This window comes from Myotis lucifugus, unplaced genomic scaffold, assembly GCF_000147115.1.
Source record: "Myotis lucifugus unplaced genomic scaffold, Myoluc2.0 scaffold_54, whole genome shotgun sequence".
NCBI lineage: Eukaryota > Metazoa > Chordata > Mammalia > Chiroptera > Vespertilionidae > Myotis > Myotis lucifugus.
In genome coordinates, this window is record NW_005871102.1 from 5,930,488 (window position 1) to 5,945,778 (window position 15,291).

Sequence of the window (15,291 nt, forward strand, 5' to 3'; positions counted from 1 at the left end):
ACAATTTGTGTTTTAAGAAAAGAGGGAGAAAAGAAGTGACACTGTCAGTACTTGATAGAGAAAATGACCAAAATAGGTAAGGTTGTCCATGGAGGGCATGTGGAAAAAACAGCCAGGGATAGAGAATTCTAGAAAACTGACCACTAAAGAGTTAGAAGATCTAGACTGGTCAAAAGGCTATCGGGAAAGCATCACGTCTCGAGGACAAAGAAGCACAGGGTTTCAAAAGGGAAAGAGCAAACCCCAAGTGCTGAGTGAGTCATAGGGACCCAATACAAGGATGACTAAAAAATAGCTGTTGAAGTTGACAATGTGTAAGGACATGGATGGCTTTTTTTTTAAAGTTTCTTTATTTTGAAATAACTATAGAGTTGCAGGAAGTTGCCAAAGAAAAAAGTTTAGGGTGATCTCATATACTCTTCACCTGGCTTCCTCAGTGATCACATTCTGCATAACTACAACACAATATTACAGCTAGGAAATGGGCATTGGTACACTCCACAGAGCTTATTCAGATTTCCAGTTTTGCATCCGTGTGTGTGTGGTTTCATGCAGTTTTATTGTAGAATTGTGGAACTACCACCACAATAGAGATACAGAACTGGCCCATCACAGGACTCCCTTGTGCTATCTCTTTATAAGTCACACCCACTTTTCTCCACCCACACCCCACAGTCCCAGGTAACCACTCATCTGTTCTACGTCTCTCTAATTTTGTTATTTTAAGAATCTTATATAGCCCTGGCTGGTGTTGCTTAGTGGTTAGAGAATCAGCTGGCACACTGAAGGGTCACGGGTTCGATTCCCAGTCTAGGGCATGTGCCTGAGTTGCAGGTTTGATCCCCAGCCCCAGTCGGGGCACATGCAGGAGGCAATCAATCAGTGTGTCTCTCTCACATCGATGTTTCTCTCTCTCTCTCTCTCTCTCTCTCTAAAAATCAATGGGAAAAATATCCTTGGGTGAGGATTAATAACCTCCCCCAAAAGAATCTTATATAAATGGAATTATATGGTATGTAACCTTTTGGAATGGACTTTTCTTTTACACTATGTAACCTTTTGGAATGGACTTTTCTTTTACACTCGGCATAATTCCCTTGAAATCCATCCAAGTCATTCCTGTGTGTGGATGTACCACAGTTGGTTTAACCAGGCACCCCTTGGAGGACATTTGGGTTGTTTTCATTTTTGAGCTATTACAGATAAAATTGCTCTCAACAGTTGTGTATAGGTTTTTGTGTGAATGTAAGTTGTTTGTATTTTTCCCCTCTGAGCTAAACGCCAAGAATACAGTTGCTGGGTCATATGGTATATGTGTGTTTAGGCTTATCAGACACTGCCGTCTATTTTCCAGAGCGGCTGTACCATTTTACATATACGCCAGCAATATATAAGAGTTCTGGTTTTTCTACATCCTGGCTTAAAACATTAAATAATAATGTGTAATGAAAATTAATAAGTATCATAAATTTATGTTGAAATTTTAAGACTATAAGTAATGTAGACTGGTGGTTACTCAATGAATCACATTCTTTTAAATATTATAGACCAGTAAATTCTCAGAAAAAGCAAAGTAACAAAAAAACAACATTTGGTGGGTAGAAATGATGAATATAGATTAAATTTTTAAAAGTTGAAGACTTTAACACAAGCAGAATAATCACAAACACAGCTTCAACTGCTATCTTCTCTCATCATCATTTTATTAAAAAATCTGAATTTGTGGTCCTTGTCTTATATAACCTCTCAAAGCTCAGCCCAGCCTACCTTTCCAGCCTCAACCCCACACAGCCTCTCCTTTAGCCCACCACACACTCCATTCCTGGGTTTCCCAGGTACACACATCTCCTTTTTTTTTTTTATGTTCCTATTGCTTAGAAATAACCCCATTAACCTCCTCTACATACCTGCCTAAGGAACGCTGGCTCATCTTTCAAGGTTTCAAGGTCCAATCCTCCTTACGTTTCCTCGCACTGTATATAATCTGCCATTAGAGCACTTGTCTCATTTATTTGTGGAGCTCACTGCCCCTTTCATAGATGATGAAGGCAGGTACCATGGTGGGTTCACCTTCCCTTTCCCAGGACGTAGCGAGCATGATTAACAGCCCCACAGTGGCTCTCAGTAGATAACCTCCTACTGCACGAATCAAAGGCCGTCTTTCAATATGTGGGATGTCTTTATTCATCAGAGATTTTCCTGAGATTTTGAGCATTGTTTCCAATGGGTATAATTCCCCCGAAACCCACGTTTAATACTGGCTGAAGAGCTGGGCACAGGTTACTGTGGTAAACTGGGGTCAAGGGTTGAGGCTAGGAACTATGCTCAGACCTTCTCTATTACAGGGAGAAAGAGGGAACATTGTCATTATCAGTGGGACAGACATGACCCACTGTAATCAATCATTGCTATTTGAGGGGCCTTTACTTGGCTTTTTTTTTTTCTGTTGTAATGTATCCCATATGCTCATTTCACTTTGGTGCTTATCCCACAGTCCTAGGCTTTTCAAGATGAGGAGAAAAGTTCTTTTGCTTGGACCTGTGTTTCTCTTTCTGGTCTATGGAATCTCAAAGCAATTGATTCCACCACATGGAAATTCATAATAGTTAGAGCCTCCCTTCATTCCGAGCTTATAGCCTGTAGCCCCTATAATTAGATATGTTTTCTGTGCACTTGCAGACACGTGCACTCTGAGGTGGCTGAAATAATACCTTCCAATTTCCCCGGTTGATAATCACAGTCTTTACGGCGTGGTTGTACACTGGGTGCGCGGCACCTCTAGCTGTTCAGCTCCGAGGCTGTTAGAGGTGCGTGGAATTAAAAGTTCTTTATTTCCCCCTCGATGTCAAGTGCATCACTACATTCTCAACACTTAATTATCATCGCATCCCAAAATATTCCTCATTTAGTGAAATATTGAAATTACTCTTTCCTATCGAAGAAGCAAACTCTGATAGGCAGGGAGAGCGCTGGGAAGCCGTGCTCCACAGAGAACCCAGGAGATGCACAGCTACTGAGAGCCTTTGGGGGACCAGGAGGGACCCCACAATCTGCTAAAAGGGCCCCTTACTCTTAACCATATTAAACTGAACTTGATCACTAATCTACTTACTAGCTGATCAGTCTATAACAGTGGTTCTCAACCTTCCTAATGCTGCAACCCTTTAATACAGTTCCTCATGTTGTGGTGACCCCCAATTTCATTGTTACAAATTGAACATAATTAAAGCATAGTGATTCATCACAAAAACAATATGTAATTATATATGTGTTTTCCGATGGTCTTAGGCGACCCCTGTGAAAGGGTCGTTCGACCCCCAAAGGGGTCGCGACTCACAGGTTGAGAACCGCTGGTCTATAAGCTGAAGTTGACCAAACCAGAGGAGGCCCCTAGCCCTCACCAGAGTTGACTGGAATGTCAGTAAAATGGGGTGTGATCCTTCCCCACTCTCTTCCCCATGACCTTCTGCGCTGTATATGGAGAAGTATCTCCGCCATCACCTGGTCCCCTCTTCTCACACTACTCTTCCTTTAGACCAAGCTACCCAATGATCAAATATTATATGAGAGAGCGAGGATCTTACTAGCAGACAGCCATACCTCAGCCAGCAGCTTTCTGGGACCAAGAATTGAGGGGAGAAGACACAAGATAATTTTTTTTTTAAGTAGAGGAAGTTAAGTGGAAGAAATACTTGTGATCATTTATTAAAATATTTTGTCAGCCGATGGTTGCTAAGCACCTGTATGTTGGACACTCTGAGTTTGAAAGTGAATGAGAGGATGTGGCCCCCCCGCCCTGTTCTCACGAGCTTCATATGCTAATGGCTCAGACAGAAAACACGCGATTAAGCAAGCAAATAACACAGTATTAACATTAATGGCAAATGCCAGGAAGAAAATGGACAGGCTTTGAATAGTAGCTCTGACTCTTGCCTTAGGATAAAAAACATCATAACAGAGGGAGTAGCTACCAGACCCTGACAGTCTGCACGGGCCTGACCTCGGGGTCAAGTGCGTGGATGTCCTTTTCCCAGCTGACACAGCTGTTTCCCACAGGAGAAATGCTGTGTGTTTTTCCCTAGTGGAAAGTGTCCGTTGTTCTGAAAATGTCACTTCGCAACCAATGGGGCTACAACAGGTAACCAAGCAACGGCGTCTCGAGTGGGTTGATGAACCCGCGTGGGACACCACCTGTTCCTCACTTGGTGGCCTTAGAAAGGGCGCCTCTGCATTGACCAGCAGTGAGAGGTTCACCGGTGGATTAAGCAACTTCGTATTCTTTCCAGAGATAATGAGCTGGAATCCAGGACTTTGCTTTCATTGGCATCTCCCCCTTCTACATTCCCTCTGCCTTCACCTCGGAATAGGAAGAAAAGAGTCTAAAACGGTCAGAGGGAACCTCCAGGCCAGTTGTGTCCCAGATTGTCTGCCCCCGAGAGGAAGTGTGGTGCTCATTCAGTCGCTCGTTCTTGGCCCCTTTTCTCAGCACGAGCCTCAGAAGCAGTAGCAAGTAGCTGTCTCTGGTTGGGCTCTGCTGGCCATTTTTACAGACAAGGTAACCATAACTTAGCCCTCTTTCTAGGAATTTCTTGTCCACATAGTCAGGATTTGCTCCGGGCAAAATTTGAAAAGTAGGAGGCATTTTGTATTTCAACCCACACACCTTTGCTCTCCTCAAGTTGAAGGTCACCCCTCTCTTTTCTCCATCCTTCTGCCGGAAAGGGGTGGGGGGATGATTGGATGGGACTAACTAGTTCACACCTAGGGCTTTAATCTAGGTTTCCCTGAAAGAGAGCCCTAAGGGAAGGATTGGATGTGTGGGTAGTTTAATTGGGAAGTGACCTCTAGCTGTGAAAGGGAGAGAGGGGAAACAGAGAAGGAGAAAAAGCCTGAGAGTATGTGTCGATGGATGGGTTCCTGTGGATGCCTGAGACTCAATCCACTGGGAGCCCTCTCAGGAACCATATAGAACGTGCCCCGGCGTTGCTCCACAGAAGACTGGGGAAGCCGGGTCTGTACCTATATGTGATCTCCACGAAGTCCAGTTCCTCCTTGGGTGATGACCCTCTGGGGCTGCCCCGCTTGTGGACTGAGCAAGCACCTGGGGGAGTGGAGAAATCCCTGAGGCAGAGGAACAGAATGATGTGGGCACTTGAGGGAGCTTCCACATCTGGCAGAGGGTCCAGGGCCTGTCCCCTGCACCATCAGGTCAACTCGGAGGTGGTGTGAGTGGATATGAGGTGAGCATATTAGTTGAGCACCTACTATGTGCCAGGAACGGTTTTTCTGACGTTAGTGTCAAGGTAAGTTGAAAGAAGCAGGGTGAGGGCAGGTAGGGAGTGGACTGGCAGAGCAGGTGGTCCACTGCCCAGAAGGAGGGCTCCCTCTCGGGCCAGGAGACAGGTGCTCGGGCATGGGCATGCTGCTTAGAAGCCAGGGGCTGGGCAGGACACTCCACAGGGCCAACCAGAGTCCTGAGAGTTCCGGTCAATACAACCTTACCCCTCCCTGCCCCATTCAGCAGTCCACACGTGGCACCGCCCTACCAGCTCTAAGTCCTTCCCCATTTCTTTTCTGCCTTCTCCTCTCCCCAGCATGCCCGCCGTTCCATTTTATCCATGTGCCCTTGTCCTGCCCAGCCTTCCCGCCCTTTGCTCCTCCTCCTCCCTGTGAAGGACAGTATACCCTTTATCGCTGTGCAGTCCCCCATCTACACAGCGAATCCTGTTAAGGGCCAGTGTAAGCAAGGCGAGAGTCTGGGCATGTATGACGTAAGCAGTTGGGTATCTCCTTGTGTTTCCCATCAATGAAGGATGTAATAAGTAAGCCGAGTCCCAATTAAAATTCTCATCCATCATGTTTGATGTCACAAGAGCCTAATCTCAAACTCAGTAGGTCTGTAAATTAAATATACTGGGTCTCAGTAGCCTAAGAGTCATTGTATCTTGGAGCCTCTGGATACTGTCTCCATAATCTGGGTCAGGCCGTATCTATCAGTTTCACACCCCCCTCGGCCCTCATCATCTTCCCTGTCCCCAGTGGGAAGAGCAGTAGAGGCACAAGGCTGTCCTCAGGAGAGAGGAGGACTGCTCTCTTGGGTCACCTGGACCCCAGAGCAGGGGTCCCAGGGTGCCAACCCCGTTAGAGCTGCGTGGACCAAACAACCTGCAGATCCCCGCTCAGCGTGCCCGAGCCCAAGCCTCTGTCCCATGGGTGAGCGACGCCCCTGGGAGCCAGGGCCAGCCTTTCTGTGGTGGCTGACATTCAGTGTGGAAGTCCAGGCTCTTTCTTGCCCGTTTTGGTCTCTTCTCCCTCTCTATCTCCATCCGTTGTTTTTTGTTGTTGTTTTTTTTATCACAAAGGTTAATGTTATAACTAAATTAATTTAGCAAATTGTCTTTGGGGATTTCCTTTTGGGTCCTGTGATCTCCAGAAAGCCCCTGTGAAGTGCACCTGAGGCGTTTTCACTCTCCCTCTACCGTCGCTGTTCTAAACGCTGTGTTCAGGGCTAATAAATGAGAACTCCAACGCAGCATGAGCGGGGTTTATGTAAGCAGGGAGGGATCTGCTTCTCGGAGGGGGAGGGGGCACACTGAGGGCAGTTACTCAAGGCCTTGCTCCCAAGCATCACGACTTGGAGTCTAAGAATATTAATTGGAAACAGCGAGAATAGGCGCAATTTCAAATACCCAGTAGGGACGTGCTGTGCTGAAATAGGGAGCATGTGACAAAACATTTACCTGGCGGTGATGTTGGTCTTATTTTCTCCCAGGTTTTTATTTCTTGAGAAAAACACACATGTGGCAGGAGATGGGAATTGAGAAAGGGGAGTTCGCGGAGGGGAGATGAGCAGGAGAATTAAACTTTGAAAATTCCAGTTGCCATGACAACGTAATGAGCTCCAAAAGTGGCATCTCTGAACTAGTTTCGCATGGGAAGGCAGGGGGAGCCCAGAAGGAAGGAATTAAAATAATACAAATAATGAAACGGTGATCGTGAAACAAAGGACACGTGTGAGGAGGCAGTGAGCACTTCTTGCCACTCTCTGGGGACCGGACTGTGGAAGCTGCTTGCTCCTGGCTGACCCGGGCAGAGATTGAGGTTCGGGGCCAGAAAGCTTCTCGCCACCCCCTGGGCTCTGGACAATGCGCAGCTAAGAGATTCTGACAAAGGAAACTGTGTTGTGTGAAGCATGAAGCCTGGTGTGGGGAGAAGCCTCCGGAAGCCAGGCTTCCTTCCCGCTGTTCCTCCTTCCTTTCTTCCCTGGCACCTATCCCCCTTGCTGGTAACCAGCGTCACCCCTTTCAGTGGGTTCCATTGTTCCCCAAGTGACAGTGTGCACAGTGTCGCTGGTTCCGCAACAGTTTAGAACATAAAGTCCCTGTTACGGGGCCCTGATCAGAACTCCAAGGCTCGGCTCCGCGGGCAAGTGCCCAGAGCAGTGTGGGCTGCAGACAAGAGAAGGCAGCCTTGAGACGCAGGCATGTGTGGGCCCAGGGGATTTATCAGTTATGGTTGGTTCATCTACCACACGCAAATTGGAAATGCACCCCAGGCATCTCGGAATTGTGCACTCTTCCAGGAGGTGCCTAATGAAGAAATCCCTCAGTGCTCCCTGTCCTGGTTCAGAGATCGTGTTTCTCCTCATTAGAATAGCTGTAAACGTTGCAATACATATTCTCTCACAGAATCAGCATTTATCTTACAGCATTTTGAACCAATCCATGAGTTCACACACTTGTTTGTAGAACTGGGTGAATTTGGGGACCCTGCTGCCACCTTGTGCTTGCTTGATATTGGTGCCCACTGGGCTTGTGCACTGTTATATCTCCACTGCTAAGCACAGGAGCTGGTACACAGGCATGACTCAATGGATGTCTGTTGAATGAATGAAAGAGTGCTTGACTCAGGTGGAAGTGTCAGGCCCTCCTTATTATATACCAGAGGCCCGGTGCCTGCGGGGCTCGGGCCGAAACCAGCTTTCTGACCTTCTCTGAGGAGTCCGGATTGCGAGAGGGCGCAGGCCAGGCCAAGGGACCCCACCAGTGCACAATCGGGGCTGGGGAGGGGCCACGGGAGGACCCCAGGGTGTGTCCTGTCCATCTTGCCCAGTCCTAATCCGCTGGACCACAGCAGCAAGCTAACCTACCGGTCAGAGCATCTTCCCCCTGGTGGTCAGTACATGTCATAGCGACTGGTCGAACAGTCGAACGAATGGTCAGACACTTAGCATATTAGGCTCTTTTTATATAGGATCCTCTGGCTAGATGCCACCAATGGGCTGTTTGGTAGTAATCCATGTCAAGGTCAACAGATGACCTACAGGTGTGCAGGCGAACTAATACCCCTGAGGAGCAAGCGGCTGTACTCAAAGAAGCAAATCTTTGCGCGAGTTCTTTGGCTTAGCAAAGCCTAATCTACTGACTTTCTAGCCCCTTTCAGCTATTATCCAGTTCAATTATTATTTGCATAACATTTTACCATATTTTAATTTTTAATATATTTTAATATTATTTGCATAACAGTATTTTTAGGACCATGTATTAGTGAGGGGAACCTCTTTTTCCATGTGGAGGAACTTCCTCTGGAAAACACGAGGCTTCTCTCCTCACCCTTCACCCATTCCTCCTGACTCCTAAGTGGGAAGCTTAGAACTAGGGATGCCTCTCTCAGCCTTTCTCGTGTTTGGAATCGGTCTGGCCTCCAGGTGTATCCATCCTCTCCTCCTTTTTGCTCTGAGCTTACAGGGACGGTACCCTGTAAAGGGGCAGGCCTGGGCCACGTGCTGTATCCATGACAGGGTGGCTCAACATGCCACTCTGTCTTAAAGCGAAAGCCATAGTCTCCAATGGGCTTCATCAAAAGTGAAGCTGATGTTTCTGTCTTCATCTGTCAGACTCCAGTAGATCTTGTTTATCTCTCAGTTGGTTCCATAATCAGGAGGCAGGTAAATACATTGATCCCCAAGGCATTGTTATGCTTGATGAGAAAGTCATTTTTCCCTTTAAAATTCTAAGTGATACAGTACAATCAAACCAGATGTGATTTTTGTCACATCCAAGGAATCTAGAAATCCTAGTGCATATACCTTAGACATTTATATTGAAGGTCAGTTGGGAAAGAGTAGTGGCAAAAAAAAAAAAAAAGAGAGTAGTGGCAAGCAGAAATTATCTTTATAGCTCACTTGATTCCTGTGTGACTGTCTCATCACCCCAAATAGGAGACTGCAAAAGAAGTGTGAGAACTGGTTCTTTCTCTCAGGGGCTTATGTCCGCCCCAGGAAGCTAAAACCTGCCACTCTTTCACGTTGGCCATTACTGCAGTGAGCATTCTGCCACTGGGGATGTTGCGGTGGCTTCCATTGTAAGAGCAGCTTTGCAGAGGAGGTGGGATTTGATCTGGGCTGTGCAGGTGGCTAGGATTTAGATAAGGAAGGGATGTCTGGGAGTAGGGTCAGGGGAGGACATTTTAGGCGGGAGGAGCAGCTTTGAGGCAAGCCTGAATTTATTAGGGGGGTAGAGAGGGCATTGCATTTGAGAGCAGTGCAAACAAGGTTTGGCTTTGTTGGTTCTGGCCAGATCATGGAGGGTCTCGCAAGAGAGGGGACTCGGGCTGATGCTGCAGGCGAGTTACTGTGGGTACTGGAGAGAGGATACAGGATGACCACGCAGGAGGCGGTATTTTAGGAAGATTAAATTGTGGACATGTCCCGAGCTGCCTCTGCGTGAAGACCAAGGCTGTCATCCCTCTGTCGGCCACTCTTAACTGTGGGCAGGCAGGCCTGGCAGGGCAGTTAGGTTAGGCTGATGCTGAAAGAGGACTGAGAGAGCATTTCTTCCACCCAGACCATGGCTTCGAGATTTGGCATCAGGATACACATGACTTCAAAAGAAAGGCCTTTTGTGTTTTAGAAAAATGAAAAAATCAGAAACAATAAAGTCACCATTCGCCTATAAGCACACCTCTATCTGGGAGCAGTAGCAACAGATTCTATGTAATGATTATAGTAATATCAGCAGCTGCTGTTTATAAAGTGTTTACTGCACGTTAGGGATTTCCTTAGAGTGTGTTGTTACATCTGTAACATGTATGTTCAGTGACACACTGGACAGGCATGAGGGTTTCACTGTGTTGGGGGTAAATACAGACTAAGAAGGCAACACTTGATTTGAAGACTTGAGAAGGGCCTCTCACCTAAAGGGGGAGGCAGTCTAGCATGGTGGTTTGGGGAAGTAGAAGGCTCCAACTTGAATCCTAGCTCTTCATATAACTAGTTGTCTGACCATGGGCCATTTTCACAACCTCTCTAAGCTTCATTTGTCCAATCTGTAAAACAGGGTCATAATATTTCATAGAGGTTTTTTGCATGTGTCAGTTAAATCAGATAATGAATACAGTGAACTTAGCACAGTGCCTGGCATGTAATAGATATTCAATAATATATAGCTATTATTAAGAACCTCCTTAACTAGTCTCCTGTGAAACATAATTTTCCTGTTATTCATTATATCTTTGAATTGAGGCTTTGTAAGAGCCTGGAAATGACTAAAAATATGATATATGGTGAAAGGGACACATTTCCTGTCATGCTCCTTCAATACCCTTTGCACAATTCATTTATTAGCATCTTAGAATAACAGAGCTCTAGGTAAGAGGTAGGACAGACTCATTTTAATAGTTAGGGCATGAAGTTGTAAAAGATGAAGGAATCTGGGGTGGGGCGGGGGAGAGAGGGAAGTTAACAAAGCACATTGACTAGCCACATGATAGTAGGAAAGTTTCCATGTATTATCTAATTAATCCTCACAACTCAGTAGGGTGGGCTGGGCTGTGTTCTTCTCATGTTACAGGCAGGGAAATGTGGACTGTGGGAGATTAAATGATCCCCAGCCAGTAAATGGAGGGACTAGGATTTGAACCCAGGTCTCTTAATTCAAAGCTCATGTTCTTGGTCCTATACTCTGCTGGCCCTTGGGAAATGGACAGAGCAACGCCACCTATTGGAGGAAGGAAAATTCAGGGGGCCACGTGTCCTGGGAAAGCTAGGGGAGGCTCAAGGCTTAATGCCAGAGAACCCAGTGTAAACGTGGGAAGGAGATGAACATGTTAACAGGGAAATGGGGGGAAGGGGAGGGAAAGTGTACTTTTGCAGAACTCCCACTGTCCCTTGGGGCTGGCTTTGTCTGGGGGAGACAGACTGAGTCCTTGACCACTCTCTCATGACACAACACCCATCAGGAGTCGGGGTTCTAAGAGGGGCTGCTCAAACCCCTGTCAGTGGCTGGGCAAAGAGCAGGCCTGACTGCGCAGCGGCCTGGGGAGCTTAGCATAGGCAGACCACCTACTGCTTGCCCGAGCCGTGTGCAAAATTGACAAATCCATGCCCAGAGGGGACCAACGTCAGAGAGAGGGCTGATGCGCTAAGTAGCTAGACAGAAGACAGGTGTCAGAATACAGCTGGAGAAACCAGAGGGTAGGAGGGGGGAAGCCAGTGGGCACTGAGACATGGCCCTGGAGATACTACCTGGGCAGAGTGGGCTTTCGAGTGGTTTCTATGGCCTTCTTGTGAAGGTGGGCAGGGCATTGTTCAGGGAGCCAGATCTGGTGTGCTGTGACGCATGAACCTCCAACCATCGGGTTAAGGATGTGATTTGGGGTGAGTGCACAAGCCAAGGATATGACAACCCAATGGGCTTGAGGGAGTGAAAACTGTCCCAGTGAGAAATGTGTAGGCTGCCAACCAGCAGGGCCACCACGTGTCCCACCAGCTGCGCTCTCTAATTCCCATGCACCCCGGCCCCAGCCCCGCTGACCCTGCTTCTCAGGCTCCCTGCCTCCAGGAATGAAGAGCCAAAACACGAAAGCCGCCTGACCGTGGTTTCTACGCTTTTCTAGACACAGGTCCACGCAATAGCTAACTCCCCCACAGCCCTGTACCGTCTTCAGCTATCCCAGGAAACACAGGTGGCCAAATCAACAGTCACTTCGGTCACGAAGCTCTTTAATGTCTTTAGAGAATTTGAAAACGTTAACAACTTCATTAAAGATCATCCCTCTTCCATTTGGTTTCTTTTTCTTTTTCCCTTCCTGTCCACTCCCCCTCAGTATTAATTAGCGTACATTAGACTATGTTGCTGAAACAAACAAGCCCCAAATCTTAGTAGCTTAAAACAAGTTTGTTTGTTCAAGCTGCAAGGTCAAATTTGCTTATCATAGATGCTGCTCAGAGACTGCCTGACCAGTGCTTTGGTATGAAAGTGTCACCTACCAATTCTGCTTGAATTTCATTGGTCAGAACAGTCACATGTCATTGCCTAAAGTCCAGGAGGAAGTAGAGCATCCTGGAAGTCGAGGGGAATTGGGTGGGAGTGGATATCAGCAATGTCTACCTCACTGTCTTAGTTGGTTTCTTTGTCCCTAGATCCCAGTGAAACAATGGTTGCCCGCAAGGAACCCTTCAAAGCGTTATAGTCCTGCTCTTCCCAGAAAGGTCTCATTCAAGCCTTCCTCGTCCTTATGAGCCTCGTATCCACATCCCCAAACGTTCACCTCTCTCCTGTGCTGCAAAGCCATGTTTTCAGCCGTGTGGTAGATTTGAATGAATTACTTGAAGCTCATCACATTGCAAACCCAAATGAACTTCCGATACCAAACACCTCCTCTCTCTACTAACACGCCCACTTAGCCATCTTGGGGGCCTTGGGAATTTCTGGCTCTTCCTTTTCTGGTCTACAAATTTCTTTTTATTCTGTGGAATGTCCGTTGGCCTATCCATCCTCCTCCTCATTTTCAAAGCCCTTGATCTTGTCATGCCTGGATTCCTACCAGAGCCTAACAAACACGTCCCCTTCTCATCTTCCTCTTTGGTACAAACATAGCTGTTTTCCTAAAAATAGACCTATTCGTGTTGTTCCCTTATGTAAAAACCTTTGAACATTTCCTTCAACCCACAGAATAAAGTAAATTACATCAAGTCCTTGGGGAATGGGGTTGTATTTGAACAGAGCCAGACAGGGATTTGAATCCTGGTCTACCACCTACTAGCTGTGAGTAAGTTATTTCATCTCATTGACTCAGTTTTCCAGTTTATAAAAAAGAATATAATAATACCTACCTAACAGGGTTGCTTTATTTTTTGCTCATGTTATGTGCCCATCATCCAGTTGGCTGGGGGCTCTGTGCCAAATCATTATTGTACTTTTTCTGGAACCGGGACTGATGGAGCAACCACTCTCTGACCTCATCACCTCCTACTCTCTCTCTGCTCACCACCCACTGTACACCAGCCACACTTTCTCATGCTGTGGCAGGGGCAAATCAGAGCTCTGAAAGTCATGTGACCATATCCAACCTCAGAGAAGGCAGAAAGCCCAAACTAATGTGAATAGCATTATGGCTACCCCATTATCCCACAGAGTTACTGCAGACCTTGCCTTTTTTTTTTTATCCTCACCGGAGGATAGGTTTATTGATTGTAGAGAGAGATGAAAGGAGGGAGGGAGGGAGGAAGGGAGGGAGGGAGAAAAGGAGGGAGGGAGAAAGAGAAACATTAATCAGTTGCCTCCCATATGTGCCCCAATTAGGGATCAAACCCACAGCCTAGGTATGTGCCCTGACTGGGAATCGAACCTGCAACCTTTTTGGTGCATGGGACAATGCTCCAACTAACTGAGCCACCCAGCCGGGGCTCAGACTGTGCCTTTTAGATGGATGGCTTCCGTAATCAAGTTCTGACGCAGGACTCCATGTGATCATTAGGTAGTGAACCTTCTCGGGGTTTGTTTGGTTTTTTTAGCCATCTTCAAGAAAGGATGTGACACAGAATAGTTTTAAGCATGTCAAGGGCTTCAAGACAGTAGACTCTCAGAAACCATCTTATAGTTGGTCCTACTCCTCACAGATGAGGAAACTGAAGCGCCAAGGAGGGCAAGACACCCCCCATAGTGTTCCCTGGCATCATAGACCCAGCATGTCCACTCCTGAGCCCTCATTATCCCTTGGAACAAATCCCACCACCCAGCCTGTGTTGTCCCAGCGGCTGGTGTCACCATTGATTCTCCACTCATCCTTCAAGACACTATGGACTCTCCCTGGACCTTCCCTGGCTCCTCCCAAAGAATCTGAGTCTCTTTCCCTATTTCGTCCATGTCCCGTTTATAGTATCTGCCATATTTATTGTCTGTCCCCTGGGAAGACTGGATTTACATGAGTGCAGTGGTCTTACACATCTTTGTATTTTCCAATCTGGCAAGAGGCACTTTACACAGTGGCACTGGATAAGATTCTGTGTGGAAATGATTGGGGGGAACAGTTCTCACAGCCCCACAAACAGGCGGGGGCAGGGTTGGTACCCAAACCTCAGCCTCCTGAGTTCTCACTCCCCATCACTTGCTACTGAATTTCAGCTTGTAATTTTTCGGTCTATTACAGAATGGTGTCCCATGCTTGGGTTTAACAGACTGTTTCTTATCAGATTTTCTGCCTCTATTCTTCACTAGGTTTGCTGATTTGGTTTATTTCTTCCTCCTTTGGTGATAATACCACATGCCCATTCAAGATGGATTTTTCTCCCTAAACAGAAGGGTTTGGTTTTGTTTTTGGCCTTTTAAGTATCATGCTAAACAGGTCATTTCTAATTTGCAATTGGACACTTGGGCTTAGAAGGGGTCCCTATGGCTTTGGGGCTGAATGTATTGTAAAGATTGAGTTACTCTTGAAATCCTCGGTATGTAAATGTTCTGCAAACTGTAAAGTGGCGTACCCTTACAAGCATGGCAAGTATTACACTTATAACAAATAATGTTATGTTACACTTAACACCATGTCTGGTGCATAATAGATGCTAATTTGAGAATTTGGTGAACAACCCAGGACTTCCCCCCTCCCCCAGGTGCGTGTTGCCAAAGGAAATGTTTCTTTGCCTGGCTGGGTGGCATATAGCCCACTTGGGACTTTTCAATTTATTGTTTACGTCCGTTATTTCATGTCGTCTCCACGACAAGCTGTTTTGCAGCCACAGACTGCACCCCTCCAGTCAGTCAGTGCTGTGTTCGGAAGGCCTTGGACAGGTCCCAGGGGAACGAGCTGGACTGGGGATACTAACCCAGTGCAGGCTGTGTGCTCCCAACCGCAGCCCACGGCACCGTCCTCCTTCTTGGAGGCCAGTTACCTTTTCCCCACTGACTCGGACTTCTGACAGGGTCCCGGCTCTTTCTCATCATGTTCACACGGTCATGTTTCGGGCACGTGTTCCAGTTGTAAACTTCAGATCAGAAAAACCCGTCTTTAGCA

General features: G+C 46.9%; 1 protein-coding gene across 1 annotated transcript in view; it reads left to right on the plus strand.

Moving 5' to 3' along the window:
• CACNA1E (calcium voltage-gated channel subunit alpha1 E) overlaps positions 1–15,291 on the plus strand; it is a 259,356-nt gene that overhangs the window by 145,488 nt on the left and 98,577 nt on the right.